Here is a 21,075-nt window from a genome sequence, read left to right on the forward strand (position 1 = left end):
CTACATTTTGTCATATAGTCAAGAATAGTCCCTACATTTTTCTTATACAATGCAAAAAAAATTCTACACTTTTTTTTTGGGGTCCTTAACTACTTGTGTGTTTGACTACAATGCAACTTGGCGCCTATTATGCTTATGTAATTTTATTTTTTTTACATTTGCTGGGCTTCTTGCTGTTTGTTGGTCTTTTCTGGGCTTTTTGCTGTTTAATGGCCTTTGCTGACCTTTTCTGGGCTTTTTTGTTGTTTGTTGGGTTTAAGGTACAATGAAATGTTTATTGTAATTTTGGTTGCATCGCATGTTTAACCCACAATGGCTAAGCAATATATATTAGTATTGGTAATATAATATCATTGGACCTTTGTTAATCACATAATTTGCTTCAAACTGTCAACGACCACAAATACATACATTGATCGAACTGGAATAATAAGCCAATTGGAACATCCAATGGATTCGTACGTAGCTTATCTCTGATTTTCGCTTCTTTGTAATACACTTACTTAACTTTTTTTTTTTTTTACAACAATACACTTACTTAACTTTTTTTTTTAAAGACAAAGAACGATCATTATATCTTCTATTGTAACAATGGTAACAAAAAAATGGATTTGTGTTGAACCTGAACCATGAAATTCTATCTCAGCGTAAATATATCAAATTCTTCTTATTCAAAAATAACTCGGCAGAATTTGCTATTTTATTTTCTGCTTTTACACAAATAACTTGCTACCATGAAATGCTGCTTGTACACCATTTCCAACATAAGAGAAACATGGTAACAAAGAAATAGATTTGTGTTGAACTTGAACCTGAATATGAATATTATTTTTTCCGTTCGGGGCGCCAAGATAGGCCTCGTGCTTCCATAACATTTCCGGCCCTTGAAAGTCCCACAATCATTGTGGTATAGGTGTAAGTATTGGGTTTTAACCCTTTTTCCTGCATTTCTTGCCAAAATACGAAGGCTTTATTAAACTTTCTAATCACACAAAGACCATTTATCATAATGCTGCAAGTCATTCCATTAACTTAATCATTTATATAAATAAATAAATACAACCTCAGTGAATAACAACAATCAACAGGCTAATCACAGTTTCAAAATAGATAAATAAATTCACCAAATAACCACAAGCAACAAGCTTGGTTTGTTACAAAACATAGTACCTTACACAACATAGATAACCATTAATACTTTAGTTCACTAACGATCATGAAGTAACACAAAATGAAACCAAAGTCAACAACGTAAATTTTACAACACATTAACTAAGTCAGATTGAGGCAAATAAATTGCATGAAAACATGTCCAGCACCTGAAATAAAATCAAACGCAGTAATATAAGCTACAACACGACAAAAACATTGCACAAAAAAAAGTTTAATGTAATGTACTAAAAGTTAAGGGCGCCAAACTTACTAGTATCATATTCAAAACCATCATATGAAGCACCCCATACACTTTCAATTCTGTCTTCCCATTACCTACAAAAAATTATTCCCATTTGTCAAATATTGAATGAATAACTAACTAGACATACTGAAAAAGAATTAAAAAATACGTGTCAACTTACAGTTTGATTAAGTAAGTCAGACATGCCTTGTGTACCAACAGTAGTGGTCAATGGTGATTGGATATGTATGAGTTTTAATATCTAATAATAATTACAATATTATATTCTCAATTAATAATTACCAAAGAGAAAAAACCGGAACAACCTCTAATAGCAGGTAAAAATCACTCTTCACGGGTGTGAGATATGTTTCACTCTGTCACCCTAGAATCTGCCCAACACCAAATGCTAAAGTAAAAAGAGTGACTATACAAATAGGCAACCAGTGCATCAAATACTAGTGCAGACCATGCAGCATAACGGCATAATCATGCATAAAAAACCTACTCTATCAGCAGAGTTAAAAACACAGCATAACAGAAGGCTATATAAACAGTATAACGCTCTGGAAATATTAGCTTTCGACCCACACAAAACTAATCAGCTACATACATTATTACTCGAAGGCACTGGAAGCGGAATGAGCTTCAGAATTTTAAGTTTTAGTGCTTCTATACTGTAAGGTACACAAGGGTAGTCAAAGGTTAGACAAAATGTACAGCATAGGTACTGAAGACGTGCCTCGAAAGAGCTATCATGGGCACGGCAAGTGACATGGCAGCTAACAAGGCTCAGTCTAGCGTGGGAGAGTGAAGTAGGTCTCCCACCATGGGTGACTTTGTTTTAACCATAGATTCAATTATGTCATACCATAATATTCTACACCACTCACACTATATCACATATTCTCTACTTTCACAATTGTTTCTCTCTCCACCGTCTCTATCACACTCACAAAATCCATCACAACACACTCATTGGCACCTTCACCACATCACAACAATATTTGACAGCAGCAAGCAAGAATAAACTTACTAAATCTTTAAATATATTTTCAATAAGAACACCATTCAAAACTCAAAAGTCAAGAACATCACCATCTCCAACAAAGATCCAACAAAGAACACACTACTTCCTGGAATTTTTTATATTTTTCAAACAATGAAGAAGGGGAACAACATGATAGTTAATTGAAATTAAAGATTTAATCTTACTATAATTTGTGTGATAAAGATTCAAGCTTCAATAATTTAAGAAAGAAAAAATCACTACTTCCTGGAATTTTTTATTTTTTCAAACAATGATAGTTCAATCTTGACAAGTAAGAATTGAAATTAAAGATTTAATCTTACTATAATTTATGTTATAAAGATTCAAGCTTCAATAATTTAAGAAAGAAAAAATGAAGGTATGTGTTCAAATTTTCATTTTGTGTATCAACCACTCCAATGTTTGAAACCACATAATAAGTGTAACAATTCCCTGCGAAACCATCAATATGTGATCTCCATCGGGAGGCTCGGGGGGTGGTGTAGGAACGGAAGATGCCCGTGTCCCTTGGAACTCCCCGTGTTTCAATTGAAAATTGTGATCCGGTGGTTTTGGCGGTGGCGACATTAAGTTGTTCTAAACAGCTGCATTATTAGGTGGTTCAGGTGGTAGCAGAGGGTTCGATGCTGCAGCAACTGGTGTGGTGGTTTAGGTAGTGGTGTCTCATACCATTCTGTGAAAGTTGTAAGGCTTGTAAGGTCTGACTGAACCTGCTTCCCATTCCAGCCATTAACTCTAGCCACAGAGCCTAGAATTAAGCTAGTCCAAGAGGGCGGAGGCTAGGGTGAGGGAGCCTCTCATATAGCTCACGGGTGAACTACCAAAAGATTGAATCTGGACCATTCGTTGGTGAAAATGCATGATACATACGCCACACTGTATCAATGTCCCTCTCTTCTCTCTCTACCTTTACCTTGACATTTTTCTCAATATTCATTAATGTTCTTTCCTAATACACCTAATACAATGTTTCAGAATTCAGATGCTTCCCCTAATGTTCTTTCCTTCATTTCTCTATTAATCTCACTATCACTTTTTTTTCTTCATTCAAATTCTAACACTTTCTACATCCTCTCAAGATCAATTTTTTAAAAATTTATTTTAAAGTTTTTTAATTGAATTGAAGGCTTTTGAAGCTGAAGTTTCTAAAAATTCATGATAATCAATGGAGTTTCAAGTCTTAAATCTATGTTCCATCACCTTGGAAATTTCAAGAATGGTCAATCACCACTTCAGAGGAATCAATAGAAGTTATGGAAAAGGTTGAAATTGACGAAAAAGTAGAGTCATAACAAATCAAAAAAATACAAAGAATAAAAAGAAATCATGAACAATAATCAGGAAATGGAAAAAATACGAAGTAAAATAAAATCCAGGTTAACAAGAGCATGGAGAAGAAAGGGAAAAATATGGTATAAAAACTTACACTAAAATATATAGACCTCTAAATCTAACAGCCATTAAGAGTTGCCACTGGTGAGAGATATGATAGGCTCTCTCACCCTAGCATGAGCCGTCCAAGAGAGAACACATTGCTCACACATTTCAGCAAACACTTGGTGGGCAAAATTGAGTAAACCAGATTGTGCATAAAATTGTATTTGAGAATTCCAACAATGTAAGTTTTAAAGGGTCATTGCATATAAATTTTAGAGTGAAGACTCATTTTGATCCTCACAAATTTTTTACCGGACAATTTAGTCGTTAACAAAAATAAAATCCAAATTTTTTATAGGGTCATGCTAACTAGTGCCCCCGGGGCACTAGTTAAGGATACAAAAAAAGCAATTTTTGCATTGGAAATTACACTTTTTATACTTTACAAACATTGACTACACAAGTTTCAATGTAATTTTACTATAATTAGTATCCTTAACTAGTGCCCCGGGGGCACTAGTTAGCATTTTCCTTTTTTATATAAACAATTCTCCAAATAATATGTAGTTATATGACAAGAAAATTTTAAAATTTTGATTGAATGTTACTATTTAAAATACTATCAAAATTAAAACATAATAGCAACATTCACTTACTTCCCCTGAAGCTACGTTCACAAACAATGGATTTTGACTGTTTGGTCTACCCTCCATGACTCAAAGCCTACATATTTAACAGACATAGCAAATGTTTAACCATCCCTCTATGAAAATCTTTATGAATTTGAGGCGGATTCTAGCGTGAATAGTCGACAAAAAATGAAGGATTTAAGGGAAATAATTAAGCCGGATAAACTTACCTCAAAGAACCTTCCGTTGTCTTCACTTTGCTCTGCTTCTCGATCGATCCAAACCAGTTGTCTTTGCTCGTTTGATTTGCTACAATGAAAGTATGAATGTTGATTTGCTACAATGGAAGGATTTGAAAATTTGAGGTAAAGAAGGGTTTGTCAACTTGTTTAGCCAATTCAATGTCCTCGTCCACACCAACTTGTTAGATCTTAAATATGTTAATTTTATTTAGTTCAATGGTTATGGACTGGAGGAAGGAGCAATGCGGTGGATCCTGCGGTGGGGGGAAGGAAGAAGATGGAAGGATTTGTTAGGTGAGAAAGTATTTGTTTTTGTTAACAATAATAATTAAAATATTATATTCTCAATTCTCAATTAATAATTAATAATTACTTAAAAAAAAAAAAAAAAAAAACAGGAGCAACCTTTGATAGCCGGTAAAAATACTCTCTCACCAGTGAGAGATATGTTACTCACACCCACGCTAGCATCCGCCATCAAACATGGCATCTAGTGCTGAAACTTCTTGGGACTTTTATCATCTTCCATTCTGTTTTGGCTCTGCAAACTCTGCATCAATGGCAGGTTCCTTCACTACACCAGAAGAATATCAACAAGTTTCAGGCAAATCTGCAATGCTACAGTACAGGCATATCTATAGGAGGTAGCAATCAAATTTCACTACCACATTTATGTCTTAGTAACATTCGCCTTTATTAAAATGTCACCAAATTACCAATGAGTTTTAAATTGAATCTATTGTTTATAGTTGAAGCTAGGGTGACAGGTACTATTACTTATGGGCAAAAGTTATTATCCATAAGCCAAATCTTTATGGATGGTACATAAGTTAATCCCAGCCATCAGATTCATCTTCATCATCGCACTGTTCATAACACTATTCATCGCACTGTTCATCATCATCATCATCGCGCTGTTCATCTTCTTCTTCTTGATCACTGTTCATCTTCTTCACGAAAACGAAACAGTGAAACGCGATCTTCTTCTTCTTTTTCCAATTTCGAACGCGATCTGGAAAATCGAAATCGAAAAATCAAATCTATTTCGATTTCGATTTGATTTGATTCATCTTCGCGAAAAATCAACTCCGATTTCGAACGCGATCTGATTCATCTTCGTTAAAAAATCAATTCTGATTTCGATTTGATTTTCCCTTTCGATTTCGATTTTCCCTTTCGATTTGATTTTCCCTATTTTTCGAAGAAGAAGATGAACAGTGATTTGAGTTCCAGATGCCAAAACCATTAAGTACATCTAATGGTTTTACAGTATGACGCTCTGAAACCATTTTTTCTGTGGAATGGTTTCACATTAAATGTACTAATCGTCAAAACCATTAATTGGTTTCAAGATGTTATACACTGAAACCATTTGTCTAGTTAAATGGTTTCATACTGTTATACACTGAAACCATTATTCTAGTTAAATGGTTTCATAGCGTTATACACTGAAACCATTAGTCTAGTTAAATGGTTTCATAGCGTTATACACTGAAACTATTATTTTAGTTAAATGGTTTCATATGGGCATTAGTGCTAAGATGTTATACACTGAAACCATTGTTATTAAGTAAAACATCACATAACCATTTTACAAAACCATGCTACATAAAGCAAAAAATCATATAAAGCAATTAGGGTTAGTTTAGTTGAAAAAAATTTAGATAGTATGCATGAGATATTGGATTCGATCATTTTTTTATTGTAAAGAAAAATCGATATATATATATATATATATATATAATTAATGTATGAAATTTTATTTATATTGTGATTATGATTGATAAAACTTAAAATTAAATTGTATGTTTGACAAGTATGCTTTATATATACATGAACCATTCGTTATTATGTTGGGCTTCGAGGGGGTGTATGACGAAAATTAATTAAAAATGGATTTTTATAATATATACTTCAAAGGAACAAAAGTTATTATTTAATTGGAAACGGGAGGCGCGCTAGAAATTTGAGGGGGTGCGCTAGAAGTTTGGAGGAGGGAAAAAAATTGGGGGCGCGCTAGAAATCTAGGGGAGGAAAAAAAAATTGGGGGCTCACAAGAAATCTAGGAGAAAAAGGAAAAAAAAACTGGGGGTGCGCTAAACAAAAGAGGGGCGCAAGTAATGAGGTAGAATATGGGGGGCGTGCGAGTAATGGATTGCCTAATTTTGGGCTTGGGCTGACCTTTGGTTGACTTTTGGTGTATGAAGCAAATATGATGGGTGTAGGAAGCAAGTTTATGCATGGTGCATAAGTTTGGGCTTATGCACCATAACCACACCCAGCTATGTTGTTGGCTTGTTGCATAAATGTGAAAATGATTATATTCTCAATAAAAATCACAACAAATGTAGATCAGTGCGTCGTCTGGCTCACAATTTAATTATTTGAATTCCTAATAATTTACGGGAATCTTATTAGCACGAAGGCTAATAGTATCAAGAGTGGAGCAACCTCATCTACTAATAATTCATAATGATCATATGATATTCTTAATATTAACTAATTAAGGGTTCTTCCATTAATATTGGATTCTATTAGCACAAGGCTAAAAACACTTGAGTGATTATATTATTCTCAAAATTGTAATTCATGTTATTTATTGTTAATTAACAAGAATAAACCAGTATTATCCTACATGGTTTTCCTTACCAGAGCTTTATAGGGGATTCTAGAGTTAATGAGTTAGGTCTAAGTTATTTATACCTAACCTTGTGTAGAAAAAAGATTCAGATTGTGTAGAAATTTTCAATACTAAAACATTTCCAAAACAAAAACATTCAGACGTACTAATAGTGGTTCTAATTTTTTAGATTGCCTACTAAAGACCGGTGTTTTAAAAAACCGGACCGGACCGGCCGATCGAACCGTGAACCGGAGGTGGTTCGGTCTGGTTTAAACGTTGGATCGGATAAGCTGTTAGGCCGGTGGGAACCGCTCAAAACCGGAAAAACCGGTGAACCGGCCGGTTCCCCAAACCGCCGGTTCGATTGCACGCGTTGATAAAACCATTCCTTTTTCGCTAAAAAACAACAAAAGGAGATTTTTTCTAACAATTACTGATTTTTTCTCGCTAAAAAAACTTTTCAATTGAGCCAAATCGATGATGAAACAGATCAGAGGGGTGAGAAAGAGGAGAAGAGGATGATGTAGATCGGAGGAGGAGAAAACAATAATTGAATTCAGATCTTAAAAGAGGAACTTAATATCAAAAGATGAAAAAATGATGAATAGATCTAAATCTTGAAATTATAAATGGTTTAATGATCATATCCTACCTTGTTTTCTTAGAGATGTGGGGAGTATTTTTTAAACAAAAAAAAGAAAAAGAAAGAAATGTTTGAAGCTGCATGTGAGGCACCGGGAGTAACATAGGTGCGGCCAACCCTAGTAGCAGTAATAACTACAAAAGATGCTATTTTTTTCATAGTATACGGTTATTCATTTTTATTTTGGACTAGAAATATTGATTGGGCTATATTAATTTTGGTAAGTTTATTATTAGGCCCAATGAAGAAACACCATTCCTTTTTTTTTTTTGTCAATCGACCGAGTTAATAATGGTATAATTTTATTATAGAGACCGGTTCATTTCATCGGTTTAATTCGATTTATCGTGCGGTTCAACCAGTGACTCAGTGGTTTGACCAATGGACCAATGAACCAGTGTCGTGCTGGTTCGATGTCCGATCCGGTTTTTAAAATACTGCTAAAGACAACTTGGTCAGTCATGGTTCCCCAAATTAGCTTTTATGCACATTCAACATTTTAAATCTCTCATCCGACTTTGTAAAGACTTTTAAAGGTGTTCTTCAGGCTATTTGATTATCTTGTGCTTGGGTGATTTGTAATGAAGGAAATAATAGAATTTTCAATCAACAATTTTCCACTCTTGCTCAGGTGGTTGATCGGATAAAGATTCTCGTTTGGCGGTGGTTGAAATTTGAATTTTTTGTCACTGGCACGAAAGTTAAATAAACTGAACTGCTGAAACCTCAACCTAGAAATTGAATTTTTCCAAATTTCTTTTGTAGAATCTTCTATTTCAATATATAGAATAAATATGTTGATCCACTATCCACTATGTGGATATTGAATTTTTTTGTCTCTGGTATAAAATTGCGAAAGTTCAATAAACCAAAACTACTGAAACCTCAGCTTGAAATTGATTTTTTTTTTTATAGGTGGGCATGTCACTTTGTTTGAGTGCATATTTTGTCTAATCTTTTGTATCAAATTAGTTGTTTCTTGGCAATTTTTGACACATCTTTTATCAGAATAGCTTTCTTTTCTTTTCTAGTTTAAAGACTTGTGCATTCGCACGGGTCCATTGACTTGTATTCGATATTTAAGTTTGTCATTATATTAAGATAAGATAGAAAAATTATTATATAATAGTATTTTTTTTATAAGTGTTACTATATAATATTGTTAAAATATAAGTGAAACAATTGTGTTATTTCTTGTAAAACTTACTAAATGAATAAATTTGATTATAATTATCAATGACAAATATTTATCCAATTTTTTATGTGTTAATGACAAATAATGGTCCCGTGTATATTTTTTAGGGTAAATGCCTGTTTCCCCCCTGCAAAATTAGGGATTTTTCGTATACTCCCTGCGCGGATTTTTTTTCCTGTTTACTCCCTGCAATTTTTTTTTTTTTCATTTTGCCCCCTAGATGGACAAGTGGACATCTGACTGTGCATCTTTGCTGACGTGACATGCATACGTGGAAATGCATTAAATTTATATTTATTTTTAAAAATCCACGTCAGTTAATTTTTTTTTTGTTAAAAAAGTAAATTATTTTTTTGAAAAAAAATTCTTAAAACTTTAATTTTTTTTACTGCCAAAAAAAATTCAAAAAATAATAATTTTTAAAAAAGCAAAATTCTTAAAACATTATTATTCTTTTTTTAAGATTTTTATAAAATAATAAAAAATAAATATAACAAATAAATTTTAAAAATAATAAACTTATTTTTAAAAATTTACTTTCTATTCTTTTTACAAATTCATAAAAATTTAGTATTAATTTTTTTCTAGTCAAAAAATATTATTAAAGAAAACATAATAATAAAGTTTTAAGAGTTTTTTTTATAAAAGAAATTTTTTTTAGAGTAAAAAAAGTTATTAAAAAAAACATAATAATAAAGTTTTAAGAGTTTTTTTATAAAAAAAATTATTACTCTTTTTGACGGTAAAAAAATATTATTAAAAATAATAATAATAAATTTTAAGAATTTTTTTAAAAATTATTATTATTATTTTAATTATTTTTTTTTGAAAAAATATTAACTGACGTGGATTTTTAAAAATAAATATAAAATTAGTGTATTTTCACGTGTACATGTCACGTCAGCAAAGATGCACAGTCAGATGCCCGCTTGTCCATCTATGGGGCAAAATGAAAAAATCTTGACATTGCAAGGGGTAAACAAAAAAAAAATCGGGCAGAGGGTAAACGAAAAATCCCTAATTTTGCAGGGGGTAAGTAAGCATTTATCCTATTTTTTAATCAAAAATTAAAGTTTAGAGTAATTTAGTAAATTTGATAGTAATAATAAGAAGATAAGGTAAATTTGATTAACTATTTTAAAAGTCTCTTAAAAAGGAACAGATGGAGTACTGTGTCAGGCTTTTCATGGGATTTTAAAAGACTTTTTTATGACAAAAAAATCTTGAGGTATTCAATCAAGACTTTTAAAAAAGTTAAATAAATCTTGTGGTATTCAATCAAGACAAATAAGATTTTTTTTTCAGGACAACAAAATCTGTTGGTATTCAATTGAGATTTGTTCCTACTTTTAAAATGTCCATTGATATTCAAAAGTCTACCGATTTTGATGGATTCTTGTTTGGAATGGATTTTGAGAGACTTTTTAGTTGAAAATACACTTGACAGACTTTTTCAACAATCTCACCAAAAGCCTTGAGACATTTTTGAACTCTCCAAGACTTTTTACTTTCATCTGTATAAAATTTCTTCTTCTTCTTCTTCTTTATTACTTTCACAGTTCATCATCACTGCACCCGATTTTTTCTTCTTTTCTTTGTTCACTTTTTCAACAATCTCCCCAAAAGCCTTGAGAATTTTTCAAACTCTTCAAGACTTTTTACTTTCATTATCATTATACTGGTTTTCTTCTTCTTTACCTATCAAATATGTTTTTTTGCAAAAAAATATTTTAACAAATTCTACATCTTTTTTACAAAGTTTTGATTAATTACAACAGCAAACAAATTTTTTTCGTCACCCATTCATCTGCTTCTATTTTCCATCAATGGTGGTGGTGATAACCTTTTTATCGGTGATTAGAAACATATACGTAAAAATGTACCAAAAAATAAAGAAACATATACGTAAAAAAAATGTAAGGTTTTTTTTTAAATCTTTGGATTCCCAAAAAAAAAAATTTTATTAAAATTTATTGATTCTTTTAAAATTTTCCTAATATACAAAAGTTTCCTAATATATAAAGTGTTATGAAATCTTGATTGTAAAAAAGTCTTTTGAAAAAATCTCTCAAAATCCATTCAAATCATGTGTTAAAAATCTTGATTGTAAAAAAGTCTTTAAAATCTCACAAAATCAATATAGTCCAACAAAATCTCATAAAATCATCAAGACTTTTTTTGCCAAAATTGTCTCACAAAATCTCAATCCAATACACCCTCCTTATTAAATAACATAAAACCTAATCTTTTACAAGTAAAAGGAATGTATTTTGATGATGTGGCACTCTACAAGAAAAATTTACAATCTCTATTAAAAAACCTTTTCATCATCTCCTTTAATTAAATCATTTTAATTTTAATTATCAATATATCAAATTATCAAGTTTACAATCTCTATTAAAAAACCTTTTCATCATCTCCTTTGATTAAATCATTTTAATTTTAATTATCTTTAATTAAATCATTTTAATTTTAATTATCTTTAATTAAATCATTTTAATTTTAATTATCAATATATATCAAATTATCACTATATAACTTCTTAAAAGGGACCAACTAACTAAAATGAAAAATTATTAAATTAAAATGGACCAACTAATATATAAGATTTATATAACCACAAAATATTCATGACTATTGGAATTCTTTCAATACTAATACTAATAAAAAAAAGGAATCATTATATTTCAAGCAAGTGAGTCACTTTGATATTCCAAACCTCTTTGATCAATCTCTTAAAGAGCTGAATTTAATTATAAAATAAATGTGTGTCTCTCTTCATTGCAAGTTAATTGGTTCCTAAATGAATTAAAAGGGACCAATATAACCACAAAATATATTCTTTCAATACTAAGAAAAAAAAAAGTGGTATGTGCTATGTATTATGATAGGTTTTTCTTTCAAATTCTAGAGCTAGAAAGTGGTATGAGCTAGAAAAACACTTTACTATAAAATGAGAAAGTTTAGTAACTAATAGGTTCACTCTCACTCTTTATAACCACCACCCCACATTCTTTTTCTACTTATTATTTCTAAATCTTAATAATTGATATTTTCACTCAATCTTTGAGCGTATTTCTACCATGGTGCTATGTATTGATATCCAACAATATTCATTTGTACTAATGTTTAGTTTTTGTTCTTCATGTGTAGGTTGAAAGAAATAATTTTTCACTACAATAGAATGTTAATGGATGAAAAGGCCGGTATACTCAATTACTCTTATCAAATTATATTGTTCATTTAAAAGTTATCTTTAAAATATATTTTTTATCATAACAATGATTGTAAGTAAACAATCTTATTTTTCTCATTTATTTATTGATATTGGTTGTTCATTTGTTATCGAGAACATAGAACGTTATATTATTTTAGTCTACTTACTCTAGATCCATGTGATAGAACCAGAGGAAGAAAAAGGTATTTACTAATTTATAAATTTTTTGTTTGAGTCATCGTTTACTTTCTCCAAAATAACTCTTAGGTACGTATTCTTCAACTTTTAATAATGTCTTATGTTCTTTTCTTACTTTCCATGTATGCCTTCACTAATTTATTGATTTCTATGGCAGAATATTGACTAAAGTATCTATTGATTTTCATCATCCTTACGAGAAATTTGTAAAACAAATAGTCACTCATATAAGAATATTTTATCATCTATTGTATATTCAGTTTCACCCTTTTATTATTTATCCATTTTGTATTTCATATTCTTCATATATGTTAATCCATATTTTTTATGGTTGGATATCTATTATATTGATCGGCCAAATTATATCTTGAATTGTTTTACTTGACATAACATCTTTTACTATTAAAAGGAAGCTTGAATTGTTTTTAGGCCTTCTTTGTGATGATGTGGCACCTCTAAGAGAATTTCTTACAAAAGAATATATCAATAATGAAAAATGAAAAATTTAATTAAAAGTGACCAACTAATATTATAAGACCTACAAATTTATATCTCGGTTATGGTTTAGAGACATAAATGATACTATGACCATCAAATTCTCATGATTGTTGGAATTCTAAAATGAAATTCTCACAAGAAGATATATCAACAAACAATGATGTATTCTTATATTATTTGTCTCAGCTTTCTACTAAATTTGGACTTATAATGATAAATGATAGTATATAATGTAATTGAGAAAAAACTGAATTGCGCCATATTGACATTTTTGCGTCCAACTTTACTAAAAAAATTTCTGATAAAAAAAAAATAAAAAAATCTTCCTTAGAGATTTTTTTAATAATATGCAATTTTACTAAAGTTATTGTATAACTATGAATATAATTTTATATTTGATACCGGACTTTTTAGAAAAGAGAATTGATAAATATGAGAACAATAACATGTTTATTATTGGTCCATAGAAGAAAAAATAATTGAAATCAGTTATGAGATTTATTTTATGCTTATTTAATTGCAAATAATTTGAAACACCAATTAATAGTGTGACTTTTGATTATCTGCAAAAGAAACAGCACACTAAAATGAAAAGAATTAAACTTTATGTGTTATTGTGGTTTTTGCATAAAGAGATCTAATTTCTTATGCTATAAATTAACATTTGCATAGTTAATTTGTAAAAATATAATGCAATGATAACTAAACACTCATTACAATTAAATCTTATGACTGTTGGAATGCTTCTCAATGTAACCATGATCCTTATATAACTAATATCTATTCACATGTATTACATACTTTTTGTTTAGTCATGCTCTCTCATTTTTTGTATTTAAATTATTTTGTATGTTTTCTATGTATAGATATTTTAGCAAATTATTATGTCTATATATATGAATGTTATTCTATTTTCAATATCCATTTTTCATCTTTTTAAGGACTGAAGTTTAAAGATTGCTTTATGCAATAAATGTGGTCATTGCAGTGTGATGATTGTGGAGCACGTCCATTTGATCGGAAGTTTTCCTTCTATTTAAACCATGGATTTGGTATGTTTTGTAAAAAAAAAAAAATGTATGTCTCAACTACACGTGTAGCTTTGATTCCTCCATTGCACCCGGGGATACGTAGGAGCAAGATTCAACATCTTGTCAAGCACACTAATAAAAAAAACTAATTTTTTTTCCCTCTTGTAAATAACTCCGATAATTAAAAAAAACAAGCAAATAAATTAAAACACTCTCTCTAACTCTAAAAAAGACGGACTCGCACTTGGGCGATGATATCCGCTCGAGAAAAAATAATTTAACGCACACGGGCGTGAAAATAATGTTTGATGGGTTGAAATTGATTTTATTGTTTTTTAAGAGAATGACGATTATCCGGACTACGAGTCATACATCAAGAGTCCAGAAAACCGGGAAGTGGGGTAGTCATACGTCAATCCACTCCTTTTTCATTCGTTTATTATTTTTATCATGTTTTTTATTATTTTTTTATTTTTGAGTTTGAATTAAATAAAATAAAACAAATTACTTAAATAAATAAATAAAGTATTCACAGGGGGTGCAGAAGGTAAACAGGGGGGGTCAGAAAACAACAGAAACAAATAATTTTAATAATTTGACATTTAACAATTTTTATTAATTTCTTATAATCCTATTCTTTTTTAAAATAATTTTAATGAGTGTTTTGCATAGTAGTTAATATTAGAGATAAATAAAAGTAAATTCTTTTATTTGTTGAATTCTTTTATATATATATATATATATATATATATATATATATATATATATATATATATATATATATATATATATATATAGAGAGAGAGAGAGAGAGAGAGTCAGGATCCGTTGACACCAACTAGTTTGACACCAAATGTTACACCTCTCAATAACGTTTTAACCGATATAAATTTTATAAAATCCACCGTTGGATTGAAAGTTTACATCATATAGATCATTTGTGTAAAATTTCAGACAAATCCAAAATCATTTGATATGCTATTGAGACACATAAAGATTAACGGCATTTAAAAAAATACAAAAACCGTTAATTTTGATGTATCTCAATAACATATCAAATGATTTTGGATTTATTTGAAATTTTACACAAATGATCTATATGATGTAAACTTTCAATCCAACGGTGGATTTTATAAAATTTATATCGGTTAAAACGTTATTGAGAGGTGTAACATTTGGTGTCAAACTAGTTGGTGTCAACGGATCCTGACTCATATATATATATATATATGGGGATGCTAATTTAGACCCAGTTGGGTCTAAATTAGCAAAGTGCACCTTTTCAGTTGGACCAAAATACCCATTCTTTTTAATTAATTAACCAAATTACCATCAATGGACGAGGCTCCAGTGTCGCGCGCGTACCGCAGGACCATGGTTAGAGGCCGTTGATTTCCATCAGACAGCCAAGATCTGATCTCATCAAGACTGTCTGATCAATCAGACAACCCAGATCATCAGAATCCATCAGATTCCAGCGAGTGCACCACACTGGATTACACCCTGGAGAGAGAAGAATCTTTTTTTTTTGAACAAGCCAAAATGAGATATATATATATATATATATATATATATATATATATATATATATATATATATATATATATATATATATATATATATATAAATAGTCTATTAGCACAAGACGTGCCAAAAAGACTAAACAAGGTTACAACTGAAGTCCAAAAAACAGGAACCAAAAGAAACTAAACAAGGCCCAAGCAGAGCAAAGGACTAGACCACCACCTATGGCAGTTCAAAGCTAAAGTACAACTCGTCACTTTCAACCACCTATAAGAAAACGTCTTGATCTTGTCCAACATATGATGTATCGTGTTTGCTGAGCCCTTGAACAAGCGATGATTTCTTTCAGTCCACACAACCCAAACACAAGCAAGCCATATGAGCTGCATAAAAGAACGGCGTGCTCGAGAACCACCTGCTGAGTCTGTAAACCGAACAAAGTGATCTGAAAGAGTCTGAGCAGTCACCACAGAAGAGCCAATCCAGGAGCTGACAAGAGACCAAAGGGGGCCAAAGAAGCTGCAAGAGAGGAACAAGTGGAGAGAGAAGAATCTACTTTTTAAAAGCAGGACACGTGTCGCTGTCTGATTGGCTGGGCGTGATTTTTTTCCATTTAATACTTTGAACTCAATTATTTCGTTGTAAATTATTTTTTTATTTTTTTTTTATACCAAAATTCATAATTTTTTTTTCTCTACAAATAGAGACTTGGTTCGTTTGATTTGGACACAGAAAAAAAACCCAATTTTTCACTACCTTAATCTCATTTTTCACTACCTTACATCAACTCACTGAAATCATTCTACCAGGAAAATGGTTTCAGAGTACAAATCTCTGAAACCATTCTACCAGCTAAATGGTTTCAGAAGCAAACACAATTAATAAATTACTCACTGAAACCATTCTACCAGTAAAATAGTTTCAGAGTACAACTATGTGCAACCATTCTACAAGCTAAATGGTTTCAGAAGCAAATAACTAATAATCAACTTACTGAAACCATTCTACCAGCAAAATGGTTTCAGATTACAACTCTCTGAAACCATTGTACCAGATAAATGGTTTCAGAAGCAAACACAATTAATAAATTACTCATTGAAACCATTCTACCAGTAAAATGGTTTCAGAATACAACTATGTGCAACCATTCTACCAGTAAAATGGTTTCAGAAGCAAACATTAGTTTTTAATTACCGTTTTATCTCATTTCATTAACTAAAAATAGTTTCAGGTCTCCAAAAATTTCATAAAATATACCAAAAGTTCCAGAATATTATCTACTATTTTCCTGGTATAATGGTTTCAGTGAGTTGGTTGAGTGGTGCGTGTTAAATTACAACACACAAGTAACGTATTTAGTAGACAAAAAATGAGATTAAGGTAGTGAAAAATTGCATTTTTTTTTCGGTGTCCAAATCAAACGAACCAAGTCTCTATTTGTAGAAAAAAAAAATTATGAATTTTGGTATAAAAAAATAAAAATAAAAAATTAATTTACAACGAAATAATTGAGTTCAAAGTATTAAATGAACAAAAATCACGTCCAGCCAACCATTGTGTGACACGTGTCCTACTTTTAAAAAGCAAATTTTTCTCTCTCCAGGGTGTAATCCAGTGTGGCGCACGCGCTGGAATCTGATGGATCAGGATGATCTGGGCTGTCGGATTGATCAGACAGTCTTGATGAGATCAGATCTTGGCTGTCTGATGGAAATCAACGGTCTGTAACCATGGTCCTTCGGTACACGCGCGACACTGGATCCGCGTCTATTAATGGGTATTTTGGTTAATTAATTAAAAAGAATGGGTATTTTGGTCCAATTGAAAAGGTGCACCTTGCCGTTAATCTTTATGTGTCTCAATAGCATATCAAATGATTTTGGATTTGTCTGAAATTTTACACAAATGATCTATATGATGTAAACTTTCAATCCAACGGTGGATTTTATAAAATTTATATCGGTTAAAACGTTATTGAGAGGTGTAACATTTGGTGTCAAACTAGTTGGTGTCAACGGATCCTGTCTCTATATATATATATAATTGTAAAGCAAATTTTTTTTTGCTATGTGGCAGCCTAACAAAGCTTCTTTTTTTTTTTTTTTCTTTTTTCTAAGCAATAGTTGATGCTTATGTGTCATATATCATTACATTACATGCTTATGTATACTTTCTAAATGATGATGTGTCATTTTAAGAAACATGGTATGACATATGAAGTGAGGAGAACAAAATTAAATTGCTCATTTATGACTTCCAATGCTAACCGTAGTTTTCTCATTTTTTTTCTTAATTGTTCACTTAAGTATGCACTACAAGGATAATAAAAGGCCAAAGCAGTTACATTTCCATGAGGTATTGATAGTAGGAAATTTTCATGAGCAACGGCTGTATATTTCATCTTCCATACATTGAAATTAAAACACATTTTGGTGTCTTGAATGTATTAATTTAAAGGTTATTGTGTGTTTATATATAGTTACATTTCAAGCATTGGTCTTTTTGTTCATTATCAATTGCTTAGAATGTTCATACTATATGGTCGTTCTTTTATTTTTATTTTTTTGTACTTATTTTGAGTGTCAAGCATTTGACATGAAAAAACAATTCTAACATTATGCTTATATAAAATGAAAATTTATCTTCTATAAATTCTTGCTAGGACATGCATCATTGCTTGCATGATGCTTCATTATCTTCGTTTTCTCCTTTAATTTATGGATTAGTTGGTTCTTCTTCATTCTTTTCATTTTTATATTAAGCATGTATTCATCAATTGCCTAATAAAGAGTTTATTGTTTTCTTAGAATGTTACCCTCTTTTCTTTTTTTAATTTTGCTTTCAAGTTATCTGTATAACAATAAGAATTAAGAGGATTTTATATTATTTTGTGTGTGTTTGCAGATCTCAAATTCATTCTTGGTGTCTCAATCAACATTAGAAGAAAACAGGAAAAAACCAGGTAATTGAAGAAATATTGCACTTCATTTATTTTTTATATCTTGGGTTTTTTTTGTTTGTGTGTTTGCAGAACATAGATTCGTCCTTTGTGTCTCAATCAACATCGAAAAGACCTGTTGTGTCACGATGTCATGCCTTCTGGAATATTTTTAACGTGTGTATTTGATATTGGTCTATTCAATTTTCAAGGTTTTGTGCTTAATTTCTTTTAAAATACTTTTATGGATAGATTTGAATCTTTGAAATAGAATTAAGAGGATTTTATATTCTTTTGTGTGTGTTTGCAAATCTCAAATTCATTATTTGTGTCTCAATCAACATTAGAAGAAAACAGGAAAAAACGAGGTAATTGAATAAATATTGCACTTCGTTTATTTTTTATATCTTGGTTTTTTTTTTTGTGTATTTGCAGAACATAGATTCATCCTTTGTGTCTCAATCAACATCGGAAAGGCCTATTGTGTCACGATGTCATGCCTTTTGGAATATTTTTATCATGTGTGTTTGATATTGGTCTATTCAATTTTCATGGTTTTGTGCTTAATTTCTTTTAAAATATTTTTATGGATAGATTTGAATATCTGACTATCTTTGAAATACTTCTATGGTCTTTTTAGGATAATTGTTTAATTTTATATGATATTGAGTGGATTTGGTAATTTCATGTATACTTTAAGTATTTAATGGATATTTGTGTATAATTATATAAATGCAAAGTCATTGTAGAGTCATTGCATTCTTTTGAATAAGAAAAATTGTAAATTGCTTCGAGGAGAGTAAGAGTAAGCAGTTACACTATTTGATGCATTTGATTCATAATTTAAAGGAACTGAATCAATGGATTAGAAAGATAAAAAATGTCCAAAGATAAATTACATTTTAACAAGAGTTTATTCAAACCTTTCCGATGAGCAATGCTAAGCGTATTTTTGCCTCTATACTAAGATTAAAAAAAAAATCATATGATTGTACCAAGACGATCCACAAAAAATAAAAAATTCTTACATATAATTACAACGTCAAGATAAAGTATGATGTATTTCTTAAAGCTTATGCAAGCATTTCATTCATTTTTAGTTCATTTTTTTAAAGTCTCCTTTCACATGCTTAGTGAATTGATAATCTCATCATTTTGTTTCAGTGCTACTCATCATTTTAATAATGTCGTGACTTTATTTAAAATATATTTAGAGGGATTAAAAATATATATTTAACCTTATAAAATATTACTTACACATGCATGATAAAGTTGTTTTAAAAGCTCTTTTGAAAGCTCTTTATAACAACTTTATCATGCTCTACTTAATACCCACTCATGAATTTGATATTTAATTATTAAAATAGATGTATTTTTTAAAAAATAATTTTCTCCTACATACCTTTTGAATTTCCAACTACCTATCTATACATTAAAACAAACTACATTAATACTGATGTGGCAGCTCTAAAACATTAAAAAGCTTATGTGACAGCTCCAAAATTAACTTTTGATTATAACTTTTGTAAAATAACTTTTGATTATATTTTTCTATACAAAATTAACTACATTTTTTAGTTTGTGTGAAATGATTAAAACAACTTATAATTTGTGACGAAGGTAGTAATTTTTTTTTTTACTAAAAACAGTGTGATCATATTGAAAACTTTATAGTTCAAAGAGCAAATTTATATTTACCTCCCGATCTAAGACATGTATGTAAAGCCATCAGACCATACTATAGAAGTTATCATCATAAAATGTCTGAATGATATATTTGAAAGTTGTTTGATTTTGCTTTTTTATTTACATGATTTCATTTTTTTTAAACAAAAAATAATTTCATAACTAAAGATAGAAAAAAATTGTTGATAATAACTATTTATAATTGACTATTTTTATCTGTCTCTCTATATTATATAAATTGACGAAAATAAAATGTTTAAAAATATTTTAATTGTATTTTTAAAAAATAATATATTTATCAAAATTATTATTATTAATAAAATTTTCTTAAACATCATTCTAAAAAAACAATTTTTCTTAAATTATTTGAGTGATTTCATTTATTTAAAAAATAATAATAATTTCATAACTAAAGTTAGAATAAAATTTTGATAGTACCTATTTATAATTGACAATTTTTTTTCCTAAAACCTAAAAATATGTTAAAATAAACAACAAATAAATAATTTTTTGAAGAGTGAAATAATTGTCTATGTCAAAAGCAATTTTTTATCCATTTTTTTATATTATATATTCAATTGACGAAATAAAAATGTTTGAAAATATTTTAATTATATTTTTAAAAAAATATTTATCAGAATTGTTATTACTAATGAAATTTTCTTAAAAATCATTCTAATGAAGCCCGTGTAACGCACGGGTTGAAGAGTACATCTTTCAATATTTAGTTTAATATAAAATGCCTCTTTAAAGTATAAAAAAATTAATACTTCAAAATAATTTACGATTAATTAACATGTCATCTTATTCTTATAAATTAAAGGTCA

At 29.9% G+C, this 21,075-nt stretch overlaps 2 long non-coding RNA genes across 6 annotated transcripts; one reads left to right on the forward strand and one right to left on the reverse strand.

Annotated features, from left to right (window-relative positions):
* Nucleotides 1-610: 610 nt before the first annotated feature.
* On the reverse strand, nt 611-5,008 carry LOC123911292. 5 transcript variants are annotated; one of them, XR_006810447.1, is made up of 5 exons: nt 4,684-5,008; nt 4,481-4,547; nt 1,578-1,788; nt 1,424-1,488; nt 611-942 (listed from the first exon to the last, which is right to left on the reverse strand). It is a non-coding gene; the product is annotated as an uncharacterized LOC123911292 (long non-coding RNA). The 5 variants fall into 5 exon arrangements; XR_006810446.1 differs by having other exon boundaries at nt 611-950; XR_006810443.1 differs by lacking the exon at nt 611-942 and adding an exon at nt 1,091-1,319.
* Nucleotides 5,009-17,993: 12,985 nt separating this feature from the next.
* On the forward strand, nt 17,994-19,213 carry LOC123911293. Its single transcript, XR_006810448.1, has 3 exons — nt 17,994-18,081; nt 18,529-18,586; nt 18,998-19,213. It is a non-coding gene; the product is annotated as an uncharacterized LOC123911293 (long non-coding RNA).
* The last annotated feature ends 1,862 nt before the right edge of the window (nt 19,214-21,075 follow it).

The sequence above is a fragment of the Trifolium pratense genome, linkage group LG2 (assembly GCF_020283565.1).
Source record: "Trifolium pratense cultivar HEN17-A07 linkage group LG2, ARS_RC_1.1, whole genome shotgun sequence".
NCBI classification, from domain to species: Eukaryota; Viridiplantae; Streptophyta; class Magnoliopsida; order Fabales; family Fabaceae; genus Trifolium; species Trifolium pratense.